This window comes from Rhinopithecus bieti, unplaced genomic scaffold (genome assembly GCF_001698545.2).
Source record: "Rhinopithecus bieti isolate Rb0 unplaced genomic scaffold, ASM169854v2 scaffold_18153, whole genome shotgun sequence".
In the NCBI taxonomy this organism is placed as follows: Eukaryota; Metazoa; Chordata; class Mammalia; order Primates; family Cercopithecidae; genus Rhinopithecus; species Rhinopithecus bieti.
In genome coordinates this window covers 290461-306129 of record NW_016809139.1, presented here as the reverse complement: position 1 = coordinate 306129, position 15669 = coordinate 290461, and the positions used below count along the sequence as shown (strand labels likewise).

Below are 15669 nucleotides of genomic sequence, written 5' to 3'. Positions count from 1 at the left end.
TGCTTTTAGAACCCTCCGAGTTTTGCTGTGTGTTTGGATCTCATTTCCTTCTTTTTCTACATTCGTTCCATTGTCTAACTAAGAGACTCAGGGCATCAGGCAAGTCATGTCAGAAAGATTGGCTTGAGAACCCACATCCTAGAATTCCTAAACTTAATCGTGGAAGGAAGGAGCAGACTGGCAATGCATTCCCTACGTCCTCTAAAGAGATTTCTCCTCTGCTGCTCTGGGCCAGGGCTCTGGATGGGCCCCGTGTGGTGGGGGCTTCGGATTCTCTGAGATTCAAAGCTCTTTGGAGAGAGGACACTTTGCTGGAGAGAAGGTGCGTGGTCCATTTCTTCAGGAGTCCATGGCTTCTGCAGTTGTGAGCCTCTGCCCTCATCGAACACCCTCAGCATGCTGGCATAGCTCCCTGCACAGGGAGCCCGGGACCAGCAGAGGGTGCTGGGCAAAACCCCTTCCCGCTGGGCCTCTCCTCGGCATTCCTTCTCTGGGCCTGGCTTTAGAGTGTCCCAGTGTCTCTTGCAGTGTTTTCTGAACTTTTGGTGGCCTAGAGGTACCAGGACGGTTCTTTTAAGACACTTGTAAGAAGCCAAGCCACAGGAAGCTGCTTTCCTTGTACAAATCCTGGGTTACTGGGCTTCCTCACCCCAGACCCCACCTGAAGAGCAAAGTTCTGAAGGAGAAGTGGCTGTTAATGCAGTGCGGCTGGCTACACCCGGTGCGAAGGGAGCCCCCGCTCCGCAGGCTGCCCAGGCACCCTGCAGGGCCCTCCCCACCTGCCCCCCAGGCTCATACACTTGTCCCACTTGAAGCGGGGAGGCCTGGTTCCCCTGACATTTTGCTGCTAGGAAGATGGAGCTCTAGGGCAGTGCAGGCATGTTCTTCAAGTGGGCCCTCATCCTGGCAATCTTATGCCATGGCAACTGCCAGTAACCTCAGCTTTCACCCACCAGCCTGAGACCAGCTTCTGCTGCCCTGCTGCAGTCTCCACCTTAGTTTGGGGCCTGCCTACTCAGCAGGGGAGCGGCCTCCCTGGGCCTCCGAGAGGCAGGTTTCCCTAGGCAAGTAGGAGGCTGCGGCCCCACGGGGATGGAGGCACTGCCTTCCCCTGACTCTTTTGGGGGCATGCAGTGAACATGGGCCCTGCAACCCTCGACCAGTCTCCAGGCAGGGCAGATGGTCCCTCTGTGCCCCAGAGCCTCGTCCTAACATCTGTGCAAATGTGCACTGTGGAGACCACTCCTGCCCCCACCAACGGCACTGGCTCTGCAGGGCGCCCCCCTTTTTTTGCACAGTGCAGGCATCTCTTAGGCTGCTCCTCTGAGCCTCTCCATGGGAGGTTCATGAACACACAGCCTTTCGGAGACCTCTGTAATGCGCCGAGCAGTTCTGTCACTAAACGGGAAGAGGAGACCTGCTAGACTACGGACAGCAGGCTGGCTGGGAGAGTAGGGTAGAGAGTGAGGCCGCTGACCTGCTGGGAGTGTGTGTGCGCATGCTCAGCACAGCCTAGGGCAGGGCTTCTAGCGCAGACAGCACAGCAGCGGGCTCAGGAGGCCTCTGAAGGGAGGGGAGAAAGCCTGGACCAGGACACCAAGGGCCACCCCGGGACAGCGGCCGCCCCTCCGCACCCCTTCCCCCTGCCTGGGTTGTGAAATGGCAGAAGCCCGTCTCTAATTAAATGCTCATCCTTACGTAAATCATAGCTTTAATAAAGTAATTAATCAATGGTTTGGGAATTGGGTATACTAACATTTATAAGCCAGCATTATGATGCTGAAAATGTTTAATGATGAGGCCTTCCCAGAAAGGCAGAGAATCGAGAGTGACGTAGTCACTGTCCACCTTTGTCCCTGCTGTCTATAAAGAAGGAGTGCTGTGCCCTCTGCCCTTCTCTCCCGGGCCCTTGGCAGCTTCTCCGGCGGACAGCAGTCCCCACACTGCCCAGGTGGAGCGGCCCCTCCGCCCCCCCACTCTGGAGCAGAAGTCAGTTTTCTCAACGAGTGTCTCTGTAGTCTGTCCTGCCCTCCTGGCTGATTTGTTCTTCTCTCCTGGGCTTAAAAGGAAAGGCCTCCTGACTTGCCTCCCTGCAGCTGGCTCTGCTCCGAGGGCCCTGATCACAGGCTCACTGAGGCCATGTCCAGGCCATGAGGCTGGCTAGCTCCAGGCAGATCCTCCACACATTACTCAGGGCAGTGCCGGCTGTCTCTACAAAAAATATAAAAATTAGCCGGGTGTGTGGCACACGCCTGTAATCCCAACTAGCCGGGAGGCTGAGGTGGGAGGATCGCTTGAGTCTGGGAGGTGGAGGTTGGAGTGAGCCAAGATCACGCCACTGCTGTCCAGCCAGGGCAACAGAGTTAGATGCTGTCTCAAAAAAAAAAAAAAAAAAAAATAAAACTGATTAACAGCTTAGGGAATTAATGTAAGAAAACATGAGAATTTGATGTGCATATAGATGGTGAGGTCTGTTGTTGAAAGTCTGGCTCTCAGCAGTGCAGAGGCTGTAGTAGGATTTTCTAAAGAAGTTCATAGCTTTTCAACCTGAATTGTGCTGTATTCCACACACTGGAAAGCATTGCACTGGTCATGTTACGGGAAGGGGGTCCCGATCCAGATTCCAAGAGAGGAGTCTTGAATCTCACACAAGAAAGAATTCAGGGCAAGTCCATAGAGTAAAGTGAAAGCAAGTTTGTTTGTTTGTTTATTTTAGACAGAGTTTCACTCCGTCACCCAGTCAGGCTGGAGTGCGGTGGTGCACATGTGGCTCACTGTGACCTCCACTTCCCAGGTTCAAGCGATTCTCCTGCCTCAGCCTCCTGAGTAGCTGGGATTACAGGTGTGCGCCAGGATGTCTGGCTAATTTTTGTATTTTTAGTAGAGACGGAGTTTCATAATTTTGGTCAGGTTGGTTTCAAATTCCTGACCTCATGTGATCCTACCACCTTGGCCTCCCAAAGTGCTGGAATTCCAGGCGTGAGCCACCGCACATGGCCAAAGCAAGTAGATTAAGAAGGTAAAGGGGGAAAGAATGGCTACTCCATAATCAGAGCAGCCCTGAGGGCTGCTGGTTGCCCGTTTTTATTGTTAGTTCTTAATTGTATACTAAACAAGGGGTGGATTATTCATGAGTTTTCTGGGAAAGGCATGTGCAATTCCTGGAACTGAGAGGATTTTACACCATATAGGGTAACTTCCTGATGTTGCCTTGGCATTTGTAAACTGTCATGGTGCTGGTGGGAGTGTAGCAGTGAGGCTGACCGGAGGTCGTGCTCATCTCCATCTTGGTTTTGGTGGGGTTTGGCCAACTGTTTTACTGCAACCTGTTTTATCAGCAGGGTCTTTATGACCCTGTGTCTTGTGCTGACCTCCTATCTCATCCCGAGACTTAGAATGCTTAACCATCTGGGAATGCAGCCCAGCAGGTCTCAGCTTTATTTTACCCAGCCCTTACGCAAGATGGAGTCACTCTGCCAAATGCCTCTGACAGTCAGAACTTCAGCTTTGGGAAATTGACCGCTCTCTGCTGTGCAGCCACCCCTGGGACCCCACACCTGCATCATGTTGACAGTGAGTCCCACCCCCATGGCCCCATGCCAACCTCGTGTTGTACAGTGAGTGAGTCGTGGCTTCCTCCTGAAGTTGAGCACTCCTAGGAGCAAGAGAAGAAACAAATTTGGCAGATGGAGCTTAACAAATGCAGCTGTATTAGTTCGTTTTCACACTGCTATAAAGACATACCCAAGACTGAGTAATTTATAAAGGAAAGAGGTTTAATTGACTCACAGTTCCACATGGCTGGGGAGGCCTCAGGAAACTTACAGGAAACTTAGAATCATGACAGAAGCCGAAGGGGAAGCAAGCACCTTCTTCACAAGGCGGCAGGAGAGAGAAGTATGGGTGAAGGAGGAACTTGCCGGACAAAACCGTCAGATCTCGTGAGAACTTGCTGTCTTGAGAACGTATGATGGAACTGCCCCCATGATCCAATCACCTCCTGCCAGGTCCCTCAACACGTGGGGATTGTGGGGAATACAATTCAAGATGAGATTTGGGTGGAGACACAGCCAAATCATATCAGCAACCAGCAAGACTCTCTGTGGGCAGCTGTGGGCACATGCAAGGGACGGAGTGGGCACCCCCATCCAGCAGGTGGAGACAAGGCCTCAGGCCATGGGCAGGCAGGAGCTACCCCCACCTCGCAGTTATTAAATAACTATGTTACATAGGTAACTGTAGGGCAGTAGGGCTTTCATTCGTCAATATGTAGCATTTTTATGTTCACACAGTTTTGGACTTTGCTTGCCAGTTACTTAATGCCATCAGATGGAAAGCTGAGAGAAAGCCTGTTGTCCCCTCAGGCATCTCTGTAAAGAAGGCATTGCCAAGCTGAGGGGCGCTTCCCCGGCCTCACAACAGTACAACCTTAGAACCTAAAAAATCCAGCATGCTACTTGTGGTGCATGCCAGGCTCAGAACTTTCCCACAGTAGCCCCCGGCAGCTTATTCACAAAGACCGTCTGGTTCCAGCCAGTTGCCGAGGTGCTGCCCGTGTCGGGAGAGTGGGTGGAGGAGGCGAGAAGGGCTTCTTGGGACAGAGGGCATTTCTACTTCACCAGGATTCCAGACACGGGCCACCCCGCTGAGCACGACTGGATGGTGCCCAGGCCTAGTGTATGTGCCCATGAGTGTGAATGGCCAGTGCCAGTGGCAGAGGTCAGACCTAAGGGTCCAGGAGCTCTGGAAGGATCGTCTGTTTCTGGGCGGACCACAGGTGGCTGCTGTGGCCCCGTGCAGGGCAGGGTCATGGAGGGACCACCTTGCTGGGAGGAGCTTGCGGCCCTCCCTGCCTGGGCAGGAGCTCAGGGAACATCTGACTCCCTCTTAAAGTCATAAAATCATATTTGAATGTGAAATCTGTTTTTTAAATGTTGGAAACAAATTTGGACCATGTTGGCAATTGACTCACCTGTGCTTGTCACCACTTGGTGACCTCTGAGGATGGCGTGGACATTGTCTGGTCACCAGAGGGACAGCCAAGCACAGGGAAGGCTAGGGGCTGAGCCAGGACATGTCCTGGGTAGGGAAGGGAGGAGCTGGGCTGGCCGGCACCCCCACAGCCTGGGACTGCCACCAAGGCTCTGATTCACGAGTCCATAGAGCTCAGGAGTCTGGGTCTACATGGAGATTGTCAAGGGCCCAGACTCCAAGCAAGGCCAGGCTGAGCAGGCCCTTCAGGAAGATGCTGCACAGTGACTGGAGCCCGGCCGGCAGCTTCTCTTCCTGGCAGTGTTGTGCCCTGTCACTAGCTCCGACCGGGGCGCGTGTTAGAGCAGGGACTGGAAGTCGTGAATGAATCACCAAATGCTTTCCTAGAGGTTGACCGAAATCTGTGATTAGCTAGGATATCCATTTCCAAGGCACAGTATTTGCCGTGACAGAGTCTGGGGGTGGCCTCCCTGTGCAGCTTGTGCCTGGGGAGGGGCCAGCTGCCTCCTCGCCACTGCCCAGCACAGCTTGTCCCTGTGCCCACCAAAGAAATCCTTGTGCTAGCCTCACAGCAGAAGACGGCCACGGCCCTGCTCTCCCCAGACCACCACGTCCACGAGTGCTGCAGTGTGAGGGTGCAGCCGGATGCCTCAGAGGCAGCAGCACCTGTGAGATGGCGTGCAGATGGAAGCAGGCCATCGGGCTCCAAAGGAAGCACCACTGAAAAATCAGATGTGTCTCTCAGAGGCCCACAAGGGAGGTGGTATGAAAGGTTTTAAAAGGACAAAGCAGACTTCGGAGCTGCCTCTAGAGAGCGACAGGTGAGTTCCGAGGTCACCTGGCACACTTTTCGGCAGAGCCCAGAAATGCCCACTTCTGAATGCTGAGTGCAGACCCCGTGAGGCAGCAGGCGTGGGGAGGCACTGTGATTCCCTCAAAGCGCTGCTGGAAATGTCACTCTGCTGGGTGTCCACCTGTGCTCAGGGTGGGCAGCGCCACTGAATGACGCGGGCGGCTTGGGAGGCTGGTTTGAGAATGCCGCAGCAGCCTCTGCTGACAATGGGGGCTGCTCCCCGCTCACAGAGCCACAGGTTCCTGTGGGTTTGTTTATGAGGATGTAGGGATCACAGGAGTTAGGTACATCTTTTCCTGTGGCAAGTGCCAGACGAGGGGAGCCAAGACAGAGAACAGCCCACGACTCCCTTGGGCCCCAGGGGTAGGGCCTACGCAGGCTCCCAGGAGTGTGGATGCGGCCTGTTTAAACTTCATTCCCCAGGACCTGCCTGGGAGCCTCCTGCACAAGACTTGCCCCACTCTGGAGGCTTAGCAGCACCTAAGGTGCTCTGTGGCCTGTTGGCAGAGAGGAGTCTGGCGCTCCTGTGCGCGGGGGTCACAGCAAAGCCAAGTGGCTGTAGCACTTTTAACCCTGGCCTCAGGTCTCCACACCTCCCTGTGGGCCATCAGCTCCCAGTCACAGACAGCACTGACCTGGAGCACCTTAAGGAACTGCTCTGCAAGTCCCTGTGCGTCTGAGAGGTCAGAGAGGCAGAAATACAGATCCAGGGTTCAAACCTAATTTGCCTCACTCAGCATCCCGGGCACTCACATGGTGTGCTGGGCCTGGCCTGGCCACATGGCCCCTGTGTGAGGAAGACGGAGCCTGCGCATGGCCCCACATCCCTGCGGGCTGCCCATGGACTTGGACCCTGGTTCTGGCAAACGAGGCTGCATAGCGGATCAGCTTCTCCTGAACCATTTTCGAGCCAGGCTACACCTGCCAGCTTGGGCCAGGGACAGACAGACCCTGGGCCCAGGGTCTTGAGCTTGACCAGCAGGAGGCCTGAGCCTTATGTCCTGGGGAGAAGAGACCGCAGAAGACCAGCGTCACGGCAACCCCAGGACAACAGGCCCCAGGCTGGGTGGGGTCTGGATCTCAGTTCGACAGAGGAAGCTGTGGCCGCGGGCAGGTAACCTCACCAAACAAAAAGCTGCCCATCTTCCAGAATCTGAGCAAGAAGTCTGTGAGTCCTTGATCACCGGAGGGGCAAGGTGGGGCCCGAGATGACAGGGGGTGCAGGCCACCCCCAGCAGCTCCTCCTTCAGCCTTACAGAGGGGCTACCTGGTCTGCTCAGAGCTTTGCCTGCTTTCCTGGCCATGGGCTGCCCTGCTCCTGGGGCCGATGTCAGCAGATCTGTGGGGGATACAAACGGAAGGAACCTCAGACTCCTTCCTGGTTCCTCCTTACTCATCTGATTCAAACCCTCCCAATTCTGCCTCCAAAGTGGACCCTGACTCTCCCCAATCCTTACCATCCAGTCTCCAAGACCAGTCCACCCAGGCAGTGGCCAGAGGACAGCCCACCTGCGCCAGGCCTGTGTGTGCCTTTCCTGGCACCTGGAATGGGATTTGGTGCTGCCTGTGGCCAGGCCTGCTGGTCATGCCTTCCTGCCCTGCTGGGCCTCATCTCCATGACAGCGTCTTGGCCTTCCTGCCATCCTTTGTAAGCACTGCACGCTACCTGGCCCGGGATCATGCGTGCTGGCTCCTCTGCTTGCAATACTTGGCTACACTTTCCAGTTTATTCATTAAAATGTTGTGACATGTGAGAACTAGCATATGACACATATGTAACGTGAGCTGCGGAGCGTAGCTTTCTAATGAACAGCCGTGAACCCACGCCCAGGCTAAGCGAGATGACCCGTGCTGCCGCGGGTGCTTCCTCTTCTGGATCCTCCTCGACCAGATGTTACCGTGATCCGGAATTTTGTTTTCTCTTTAAAATAATTTTATTTTATTACACAAAATTGCTTGTTTCTGAACTCTTGGAAAGTGGTGTCAGTCTCCATATAGACTTCCCAAATCTGTTCTTTTTAGTTACACACAAGTTGTCTTAGATTCGTGTGTGTTTCTGGGCAGAGCTGCAGTTTCTGCACCCGGCTGCATGGTGTTGCACTGTGTGAATATGCATAGTTTATTTGTTCTCCCAGCAGGGCCATGCAGCTCGCTTGCCATTGTGAGTGATGCTTCTGTGGACATTCCTGTGTGTTTCTTTCGGTGCACAGATCAGGTGTTTTTGGTTTAAGGAAGTGGAATTGCTGCATCATAAAGTCTGTGAAAGGCGAACTTTCAGGAACTTCCAGGACCATGTCAGTTTTTGTTTCAAAGCACAGGTATCGATTCCCATCCCCCAGCAGCGTGTTAGTGCCACAGATGATCTATAGTCCCACCAACGTTCTGAATGTTTGGCAATGCAGCGAATATAAATAATGTTTCCTTGTGGTCTGTATCTCCCATCCCACATGCTCTTATGCTGTGACTTTGATGTGCCTCCCACCAGGGAGGGGCTCGTGATCCCCCTTTAATCTGGGCAGGCATGTGCCTGCAGCGGAAATGATGTTATGTGACGTCCGTGTCCAAGCCACAGGCAGTAGCACGGTGCTATAGGGCTCCCAGGATGCTGGCTCTTGGAGCCCAGGGACAGTGCTGTGAGGAGGACAGGCCACGGCGCCCTAGCTTCACGTTATAGGACATGGCTACGTGCATGTGGAAATTCTCCTACAGGCAGTTTCATGTCAAAGGCCCACTTGTAGCCCTGGGTTGTCTGCCTCTTGGGGTTCGCGGCCGTGTGGAATGCCTACATTCTGGATTTGGCTGGCTGCCTCCTCTGGCGTGGTGCAGAGCCCACCTGCAACCCCATGTTTGCTCTGGTAGATCCGAGGCGTGATTCCATGCAGAGTTATTTTTCCTGTGAGGCGAGCGAGCCTCCTGAGTGGCACTGCACGTTGTACTGCATGGCATGATGAGGCGTGTGGTCTGGCCTCTCCTTCACTGGTGCTGAGACTGAGGAGCGAGCTTAGGGGGTCAGCCTGATCCGCCACTGCTGGGTTCCCCACCAGCCTTGCAGCTTGCTGTCAATATTCACTGATGGTCGTTGCCTGGATGCAGTACACGTTAGGGGTTGCAGAATGGTGATTTTCTAATTGTGTTATTCTTTCTGTACTTATTAGTTGGGATTCATCTATGTGGAATAACGTTTGCCTCATCCACTAGGGCTGTTTGGTTACCTAAATTGTGATTCATGCCAGAAAGGCAGGATAGATGCTTCATTCTTTGCACTCAGTTGTTCTCACTGGGACGAGCTGGTTTCTGGAAGCCCCAGTGTTGTCCTGTGAGTTTGTCTTTGCCTGGTTTTCTTTCCCTGTGAAGCATTATTATTAACTGGTGGATGGTATACACACAGTGGAGTTTGGCCAGTGCAGCTGCCATTTCTTTACTCAAATTGTTCTGTGGTTTTTGGACTCCCCTGTCTTTCTGATGTAACCACATCAGTCTTGGATGGCTTTATTGCCTTCTGTCATATGTGTTCCCACCTTACCTTTTATATTTTCTTCCACAGACCGCCCGGAATCAAACTCTTGTAGGAGGCCTGTTTTTGTCCAAATAATAATAATACTATTTGGGGAATAATAGTTAGAGACCACAGCGTGAGTATTAGGAGTGCTCGTTGCAATTGGGTTGTCATTGCTTTTTTATAATTTAGTGAACAGAAATAAATCTTTGTAATTTTAAAAGAAGAGAAAATTAAGGTAAATATTTCTAAATCATGTTTAAGATTACATTATTTTAACTTAAAATTTTAAATTTATACTAGTTTTCTTTTCTCTCATCATTACCATGATTACTTATTTGTTTTAGCCTAAATAAATGTGTAACAGGCTTGGAGAATAATACCAGTATCATGATTAATGACTAAATTTAGAGCAGTATATCTCTTTGCACTTTTTTCTGTCTGTATAATATATTCCCTTGAGGATATGCAGTCAGATTCCTGTGTTTTAAGGTCAGTGCCCACTCCTCTCTGTGGTTATAGCTTCAACTGAAATTCCTGCATTTGATTATGTAAAATACAAACATTTACATGATTCTAAAGTCAAAATTATTGCAAGGGCTATTCACAAAATTCTCACTTCCCTCCCTTTCTCTCCATTCAGTTCCCTCCCTTCCCCTGTAAGTAGCTTTTAAATTTTTTAATCTTTCCATTTTTTCTTTTTGAAAACATGAACAAATGTGTGCATACATGAATTCTTCAATTTAGTAAACTTTTCCTCCATGTTCATATTTCTTTTCACTTTTAGGAAGGTTTGTATTTTTTTTTTCTTGGCTTTATATTATCACTCTCTATATAATTTGCATAAACCCCTCTTTTTTACATAATTTCTTTGACCTATTGTATGCCAGTATTAATTAGCCAGAAAAGTCCTCTTCCTCCCTCTCAACTCCTAATATGCCGATGCAGTATGAAAATCAGCCAGAAGTCTCTTCTTCCTCCTCTGCCACTCCTAATGTTCGTTTGCTCTCCCACCTCTTCTCCCATTTCATTAGTGTATTAATTTTATGTTTTAAGCACATTTAATGATTACATATTATCCTGTCACCCTTAACTCCATCATTTAGTCCTAGTTCAGTAGTTAAATGTGTTTGACACTTATCACCATACCTTATGACAAAGCTTCTCCAATTATTTCGTGGTTGGCCTAACCCCATTTTATAGTAGGTTCTTCAGGATGGGCTCATCAGAAAAATATTATCTGTGTTCTTGTGGAGTCATATCTTTTTATCTGAAGCCTTCACAGGAGAAGGGTAATTTGGCTCCATAAAATCCTTGGTTCATATTTTTCTCTTTAGTATCTTAAATATGTTGCTTTACACCATGGTGATTCTGACTGTGTGTGGGCCTAGGCTAATTTGTGTGTTTCTGTCTAGTTTTGTTGTTGTTGTTGTTTTTGAGATGGAGTCTCACTTTGTCACCTAGGCTGGAGGGCAGTGGTGCAAACTTGACTCACTGCAACCTTCACCTCCCAGGTTCAAGCAATTCTCCTGCCTCAGCCTCCCAAGTAGCTGGGATTATAGTTGCCTGCCACCACACCTGGCTAATTTTTGTATTTTTAGTAGAGACGGGGTTTCACCATGTTGGTCAGGCTGATCTCAAACTCCTGACCTCAAGTGATTCGCCTGCCTCAGCCTCCCAAAGTGCTGGGATTTCAGGCATGAGCCATAGCCCCCAGCTCTGTGTCTTAGTTTTTAACCAAAAGTTTAAAAGTAAAATATAAAATTTTAAGATTAGAAATAAGCTTATAGAATAAAGATATAAAGAAAATATTTTGTGGAGCTGTACAATTTGTGTGTGTGTTTTAAGCTAAGAGCTATAAAAATTTAAAAGCTTATAGAGTAAAAATGTTATAGTAAACTAATTTAATTTATTGAAGAAAGAAAAATATCTTCATAAATTTAGTATAGCCTAAGTGTACAGTATCTCTGAAGTGTACAGTAGTCATCCTGTCCCAAGCCTTCATATTTACTCACCACTCACTCATGGACTCACCCAGAGCAACTTCCAGTCCTGTGAGCTCCATTCATAGTAAGTGCCCTAGATAGATGTGCCATTTTATTATCGGTTCACTGCAACCTTGACCTCCTGAGCTCAAGTGATCTTCCCGCCTCAGCTTCCTGAATCGCTGGCATGTGCCACCATGCCAGGAGAATTTTAAAATTTTTTGTAGAGCCGAGGTCTCTCTATATTCCCTAGGCTGGTCTCAAACTCCTGGGGTCAGGTGATCCTCCGGCCTCAGCCTTCCAAAGTGCTGGGATTATAGATATGAGCCACTGCACCCGGCCTTTTAAAATCTCTTATACCATATTTCGTGGAACATTTTCTATGTTGTTTAGATATGTTTAGAAACACAAATACTTACAATTGTGTCACAGTTGCCTTCGGTACAGTAATGTGTTGTGTACCGCTTTGTGGCTTAAGAGCATTAGGCTACACCATCTAGCCTAGGTGTGTAGGCTCTCTCACCTAGGTTTGGGTGAGTATGTGCTATGATGTTTGCACAGTGATGAAATCACCTAACAGTGCATTCCTCAGAACATATCCTTGTCATTAACGCAGGACTGTGTCTCCCCACGCTCTTGGAAGATGCAACAGGAATCGCAGTTGTGTGTATGTTGGATCTCTTTTGCCTGTCTTTTGTGTCTGTCATGTTCTCCTGAACCTTTTTTACCTCTCTTTCTGTTTAATTATTTTCATTCTCTTCTTTCTGTTTTCTTCCTGTGCCTTCTGTGATGTCTCCTTACTCTTACATTTCTTCTACTTTTCATTTCTGAAAAAAAATCTAGTTTGTTCTTGAGTTCTGTCAATAATAAAATATCTTCCTGTTTTCTTGCCATTCTACTTCTGAGATGTTCTAATACTATTTTAAATTATGTTATTCTAAAATGTTGGTTATTTTCTTGATTTTTAGTTCAGTTTCACATATTACGCTATGATTTTCACTTTCTTTGTGTCCACAGTTTTTTGTTATATTGTCATTATTGGCTACTATGTTATTTATCATACTTTTACTTCTTTTTGGTAATATTCGCATGCAGGATTTGAACATAATTTTTTGTTTCCGATTTTTAAATAAGGGTCTTCCTGAACTATGAGGAGAAAGTTTTCTGTAGAGGAGCTGGGAATGAGCCACAGTAGCATTCCTAGCCTCAACAACCAAGAGGTCTCTCTGTTGTTACGGTGAAATATGTTTGAGGCTTCTGTGCGTGGACACTTCTGTCTCTGGACATCACCTCCCACTCAGGAGGGCTCCCTTCCCTGACTCTTGTCTGGAGACGCACAGCCTCTCTCTCTCCATGCTGAGCTGTTGCCTTCAGTCACTGCCCTTTGTCACCAGTATGTTCTGGGGCTTACCTCCTCTGGATCTCTCTTTCTCTAGCACTTTCAATACAGAAATGCCTCGTGTTCCAGGCTGGCTGAATTTGTGTTTTGCTTTGGGCAGTTTTCTTTCAGGCAGTTCTCTGTGCAGAAGTGAATCTTCGTTGTATATTTCTGAGATCCTTGAGGACTTAGGCCCTTCAGCATGGCTTAAATTTCCACTGAACTCCCTAATAGTTCTTTTTTGTTTCATTGTGTTGTATTTTCTTGTTACTTTCCTGGAACTTGGAGTCTACAAGTACGAGTTGGAGTTTCTCCATTTGCTCTCAGGATATTCAAATAGATTCCCACTTGGTATGATAAATGATAAATTCAATTTCTTTAATTGCTGTAGGGATATTGAGATTGTCTGTTTCATTTTTTATTGGGTTTATTTTGTTTGTTTGTTGTTCATTCTCCATATAGCCTACTTATTTGCTGAGGCTTTTTTAGAAACTTGGTTTAAGCCTGTCTGTAAAAGGCTCAGGGAAGCTGCTTTAAAATCCTGGTAAAGGAATTCTAGCATCTCTCTTATCTCAGTAGTTGGTTTCTGTTGATTTTCTTTTCTCTTTCATGTTGAGGTATGCCTAATGTTGGGCATGACAAATAATTTCTGTTTGTATCCTGGAAGTATAGGTTATGATGTTATGAGGGTCTGAATCTTACATCAGTCTTCTGTTTTGGCCTCTGTTGACACCGTGGGGAAGGGATGTCTTGTTACCTGCAAGCTAGGGTGGAGATCCAGGCTCCTCCCTGGATCCTGGGGACACCATTGCTGGGGAGAAGGGTGCTTGGGACTGCTGGGTGGGAGTGGAAGCCAAGGCTCCCAGCTCAGCCCCTCTGACAGGGCAGGGTGCTGTGTGTGTGCTGTCCTCTCTGCATGGAGTAGGGCGGGTATTATCAAATGCTTTCTGACTTAATAGGTTCCCCTTTACCCATTCCTTTCCCTAGAGAGAGTTTTCTTCAGACTTTTTTTTTTTTTTTTTTTTTTGATGTGTATCCTTTGGCATTTTTAAATTGCAAGCTTTTCCAGTGACCTGTCTGAAATATACAGGAGGAAACACAAACAAATAAGAAACCCAAAGAATAGTGAACTCACTGCTATGTCATTCTTCAAATCCCAAGGGCCCCAGCCAGTCCCCCTTCTTGCATCCAGCTTTCAGGGTTCTTTTCTGTTTGTTCCACATGCCATGTCCATAGTTGTTGGCTGTGCTCAGCAGGAGGAATAGGGAGAAAGGTGTCTATTCCATCCTGTCCAGAACCAGAAGGCACGGCTTCCTTCACATGACTACATCCCCTGTGCCTTCGCAGTTGTTTTTCTTGATTAATCTTGTCAGAGGGTTGTATATTATTTAGACTTTAAGAACCAAATTTTATATTTACTGGTCTTCTCAGTTGCCTTTGTTTCTTTGCTTAACTTCTCAACTTTTCTTTGTTATTACCTTCTTTCTACTTTCTGTGGATACTTGGATACTTTCTGTTCTTTTCCTAACTTCTTAAATGGGATTTGTGACTCACTAATTTTGTTTCTTTACTCCTTTTAAAAGTTGTAAACGTTACTGTGAGTCCTGCTGCAGCTGTTTGCTACAAATCTTGGCATGCAATGATTTTATTATTGTTGAGGTCTGTTTTCTGATTTCATCCATTTCTTATCTAGAAATGTTTAAAAAGTGTTATGTCCAAGGGAATTGTAAAGTTATCTTTTGCTAATGATATTTAATTGCCTACTGAGTAGCAGGTACATTCTGTGGATTCCATGTTTTCAACATTTGCTGAAACCTGCATTGTGAACTAAAACGTTAACAATTTTTGTTTTGTTCTCTGACAGCCTTAGGAGAATGTGTTACCTCTACTTGTCAGGTACAGGGTTTTATACACACACAGACACACATACGTACTATCATGTTGTTTGTGCTGTTAATATATTCTGCATCTTTATTACTTTTGTGGGGTGTGCTTGTGGGAACTGTAAAGGAGAGAGGTGTGTTGGCATCTCCTACCAGATGGGTGGTTTGGGGCCTGTGACCTCTGACCTCTCTGCTCCTTCTTGTAGCATTCTTCCCCCATTAATGCTCGTCTCTCTCCTTGACCTTCTTTCAGTGTTTCTTCTCAGTGTTTCTACCCAAAATTGCAGGCCCCAGCTCCAGCAGTCTGGTTGCGGACAAGACCATACTTATTTTTTGTTGGGCTGGTCTGTCCAACTCCAAGGCTGCCCTTTGAGCTGGACGATTGACCCACTGCATTAGGAAATGCTTTGCCATCTTGGTGCGAGCCCCACTTGAAGGAGTTCTTGCGCACTGCTGCATGGAGCACAGACACACTGGGTGGGAGGTGCCCCAGCACCTAAGGACTCTTTTGATTGGGTGGCAGGGATGGGTGGTGGTGCCCTGCCCTCCAGAGCCCTTCACATGGTCCAGATGCCACCCAGCTCGAGGTGAGGGAGCTCTGGGGTCACATTCTCCACCCTCCCTCCAGCATTGTCACAGCTGCAGGACACCTGCAAGGGTAGAATTCAGCGTGGCTGGAGGATTTTGTGCGGCAGAAGTAATGGAGGTGGTAGGCAGGCTGGGCTCCCCACTCCTTTGTGAGTACTGTGTGTTGGTGCTCCCTGCTGATGGTGCTCCTGCAGCATGGCTCCACGTGCACCACAAGGGCAGTGTGGCTTCCTCATCTTAGATGTGACACAACGGAGGTAGTCCTGGGTGTTAGCCTACAAAAGTGGCAATGTTAGGGTCCAAACTCTGGCACATACGAGACCACGGTTCCTCTTTCTTCCTCTCCAGGCAGATTCATAAGAAGAAGACTGGGTCTGAGTTTATATATATATAAAAGCTTTATATACATATGTTTATATATATAAAGTTTATATGTATAGATCTTTTTTAATACATGTGTATAAAGTTTTTTATATTTATAAATATATTTTTAT

At 48.2% G+C, this 15669-nt stretch overlaps 1 long non-coding RNA gene across 1 annotated transcript; it reads right to left on the bottom strand.

Annotated features, from left to right (window-relative positions):
- Positions 1-212: 212 nt before the first annotated feature.
- Positions 213-7432, bottom strand: LOC108539785 (uncharacterized). Its single transcript, XR_001888480.1, has 3 exons — positions 7303-7432; positions 3605-3655; positions 213-2211 (listed from the first exon to the last, which is right to left on the bottom strand). It is a non-coding gene; the product is annotated as an uncharacterized LOC108539785 (long non-coding RNA).
- Positions 7433-15669: the final 8237 nt, after the last annotated feature.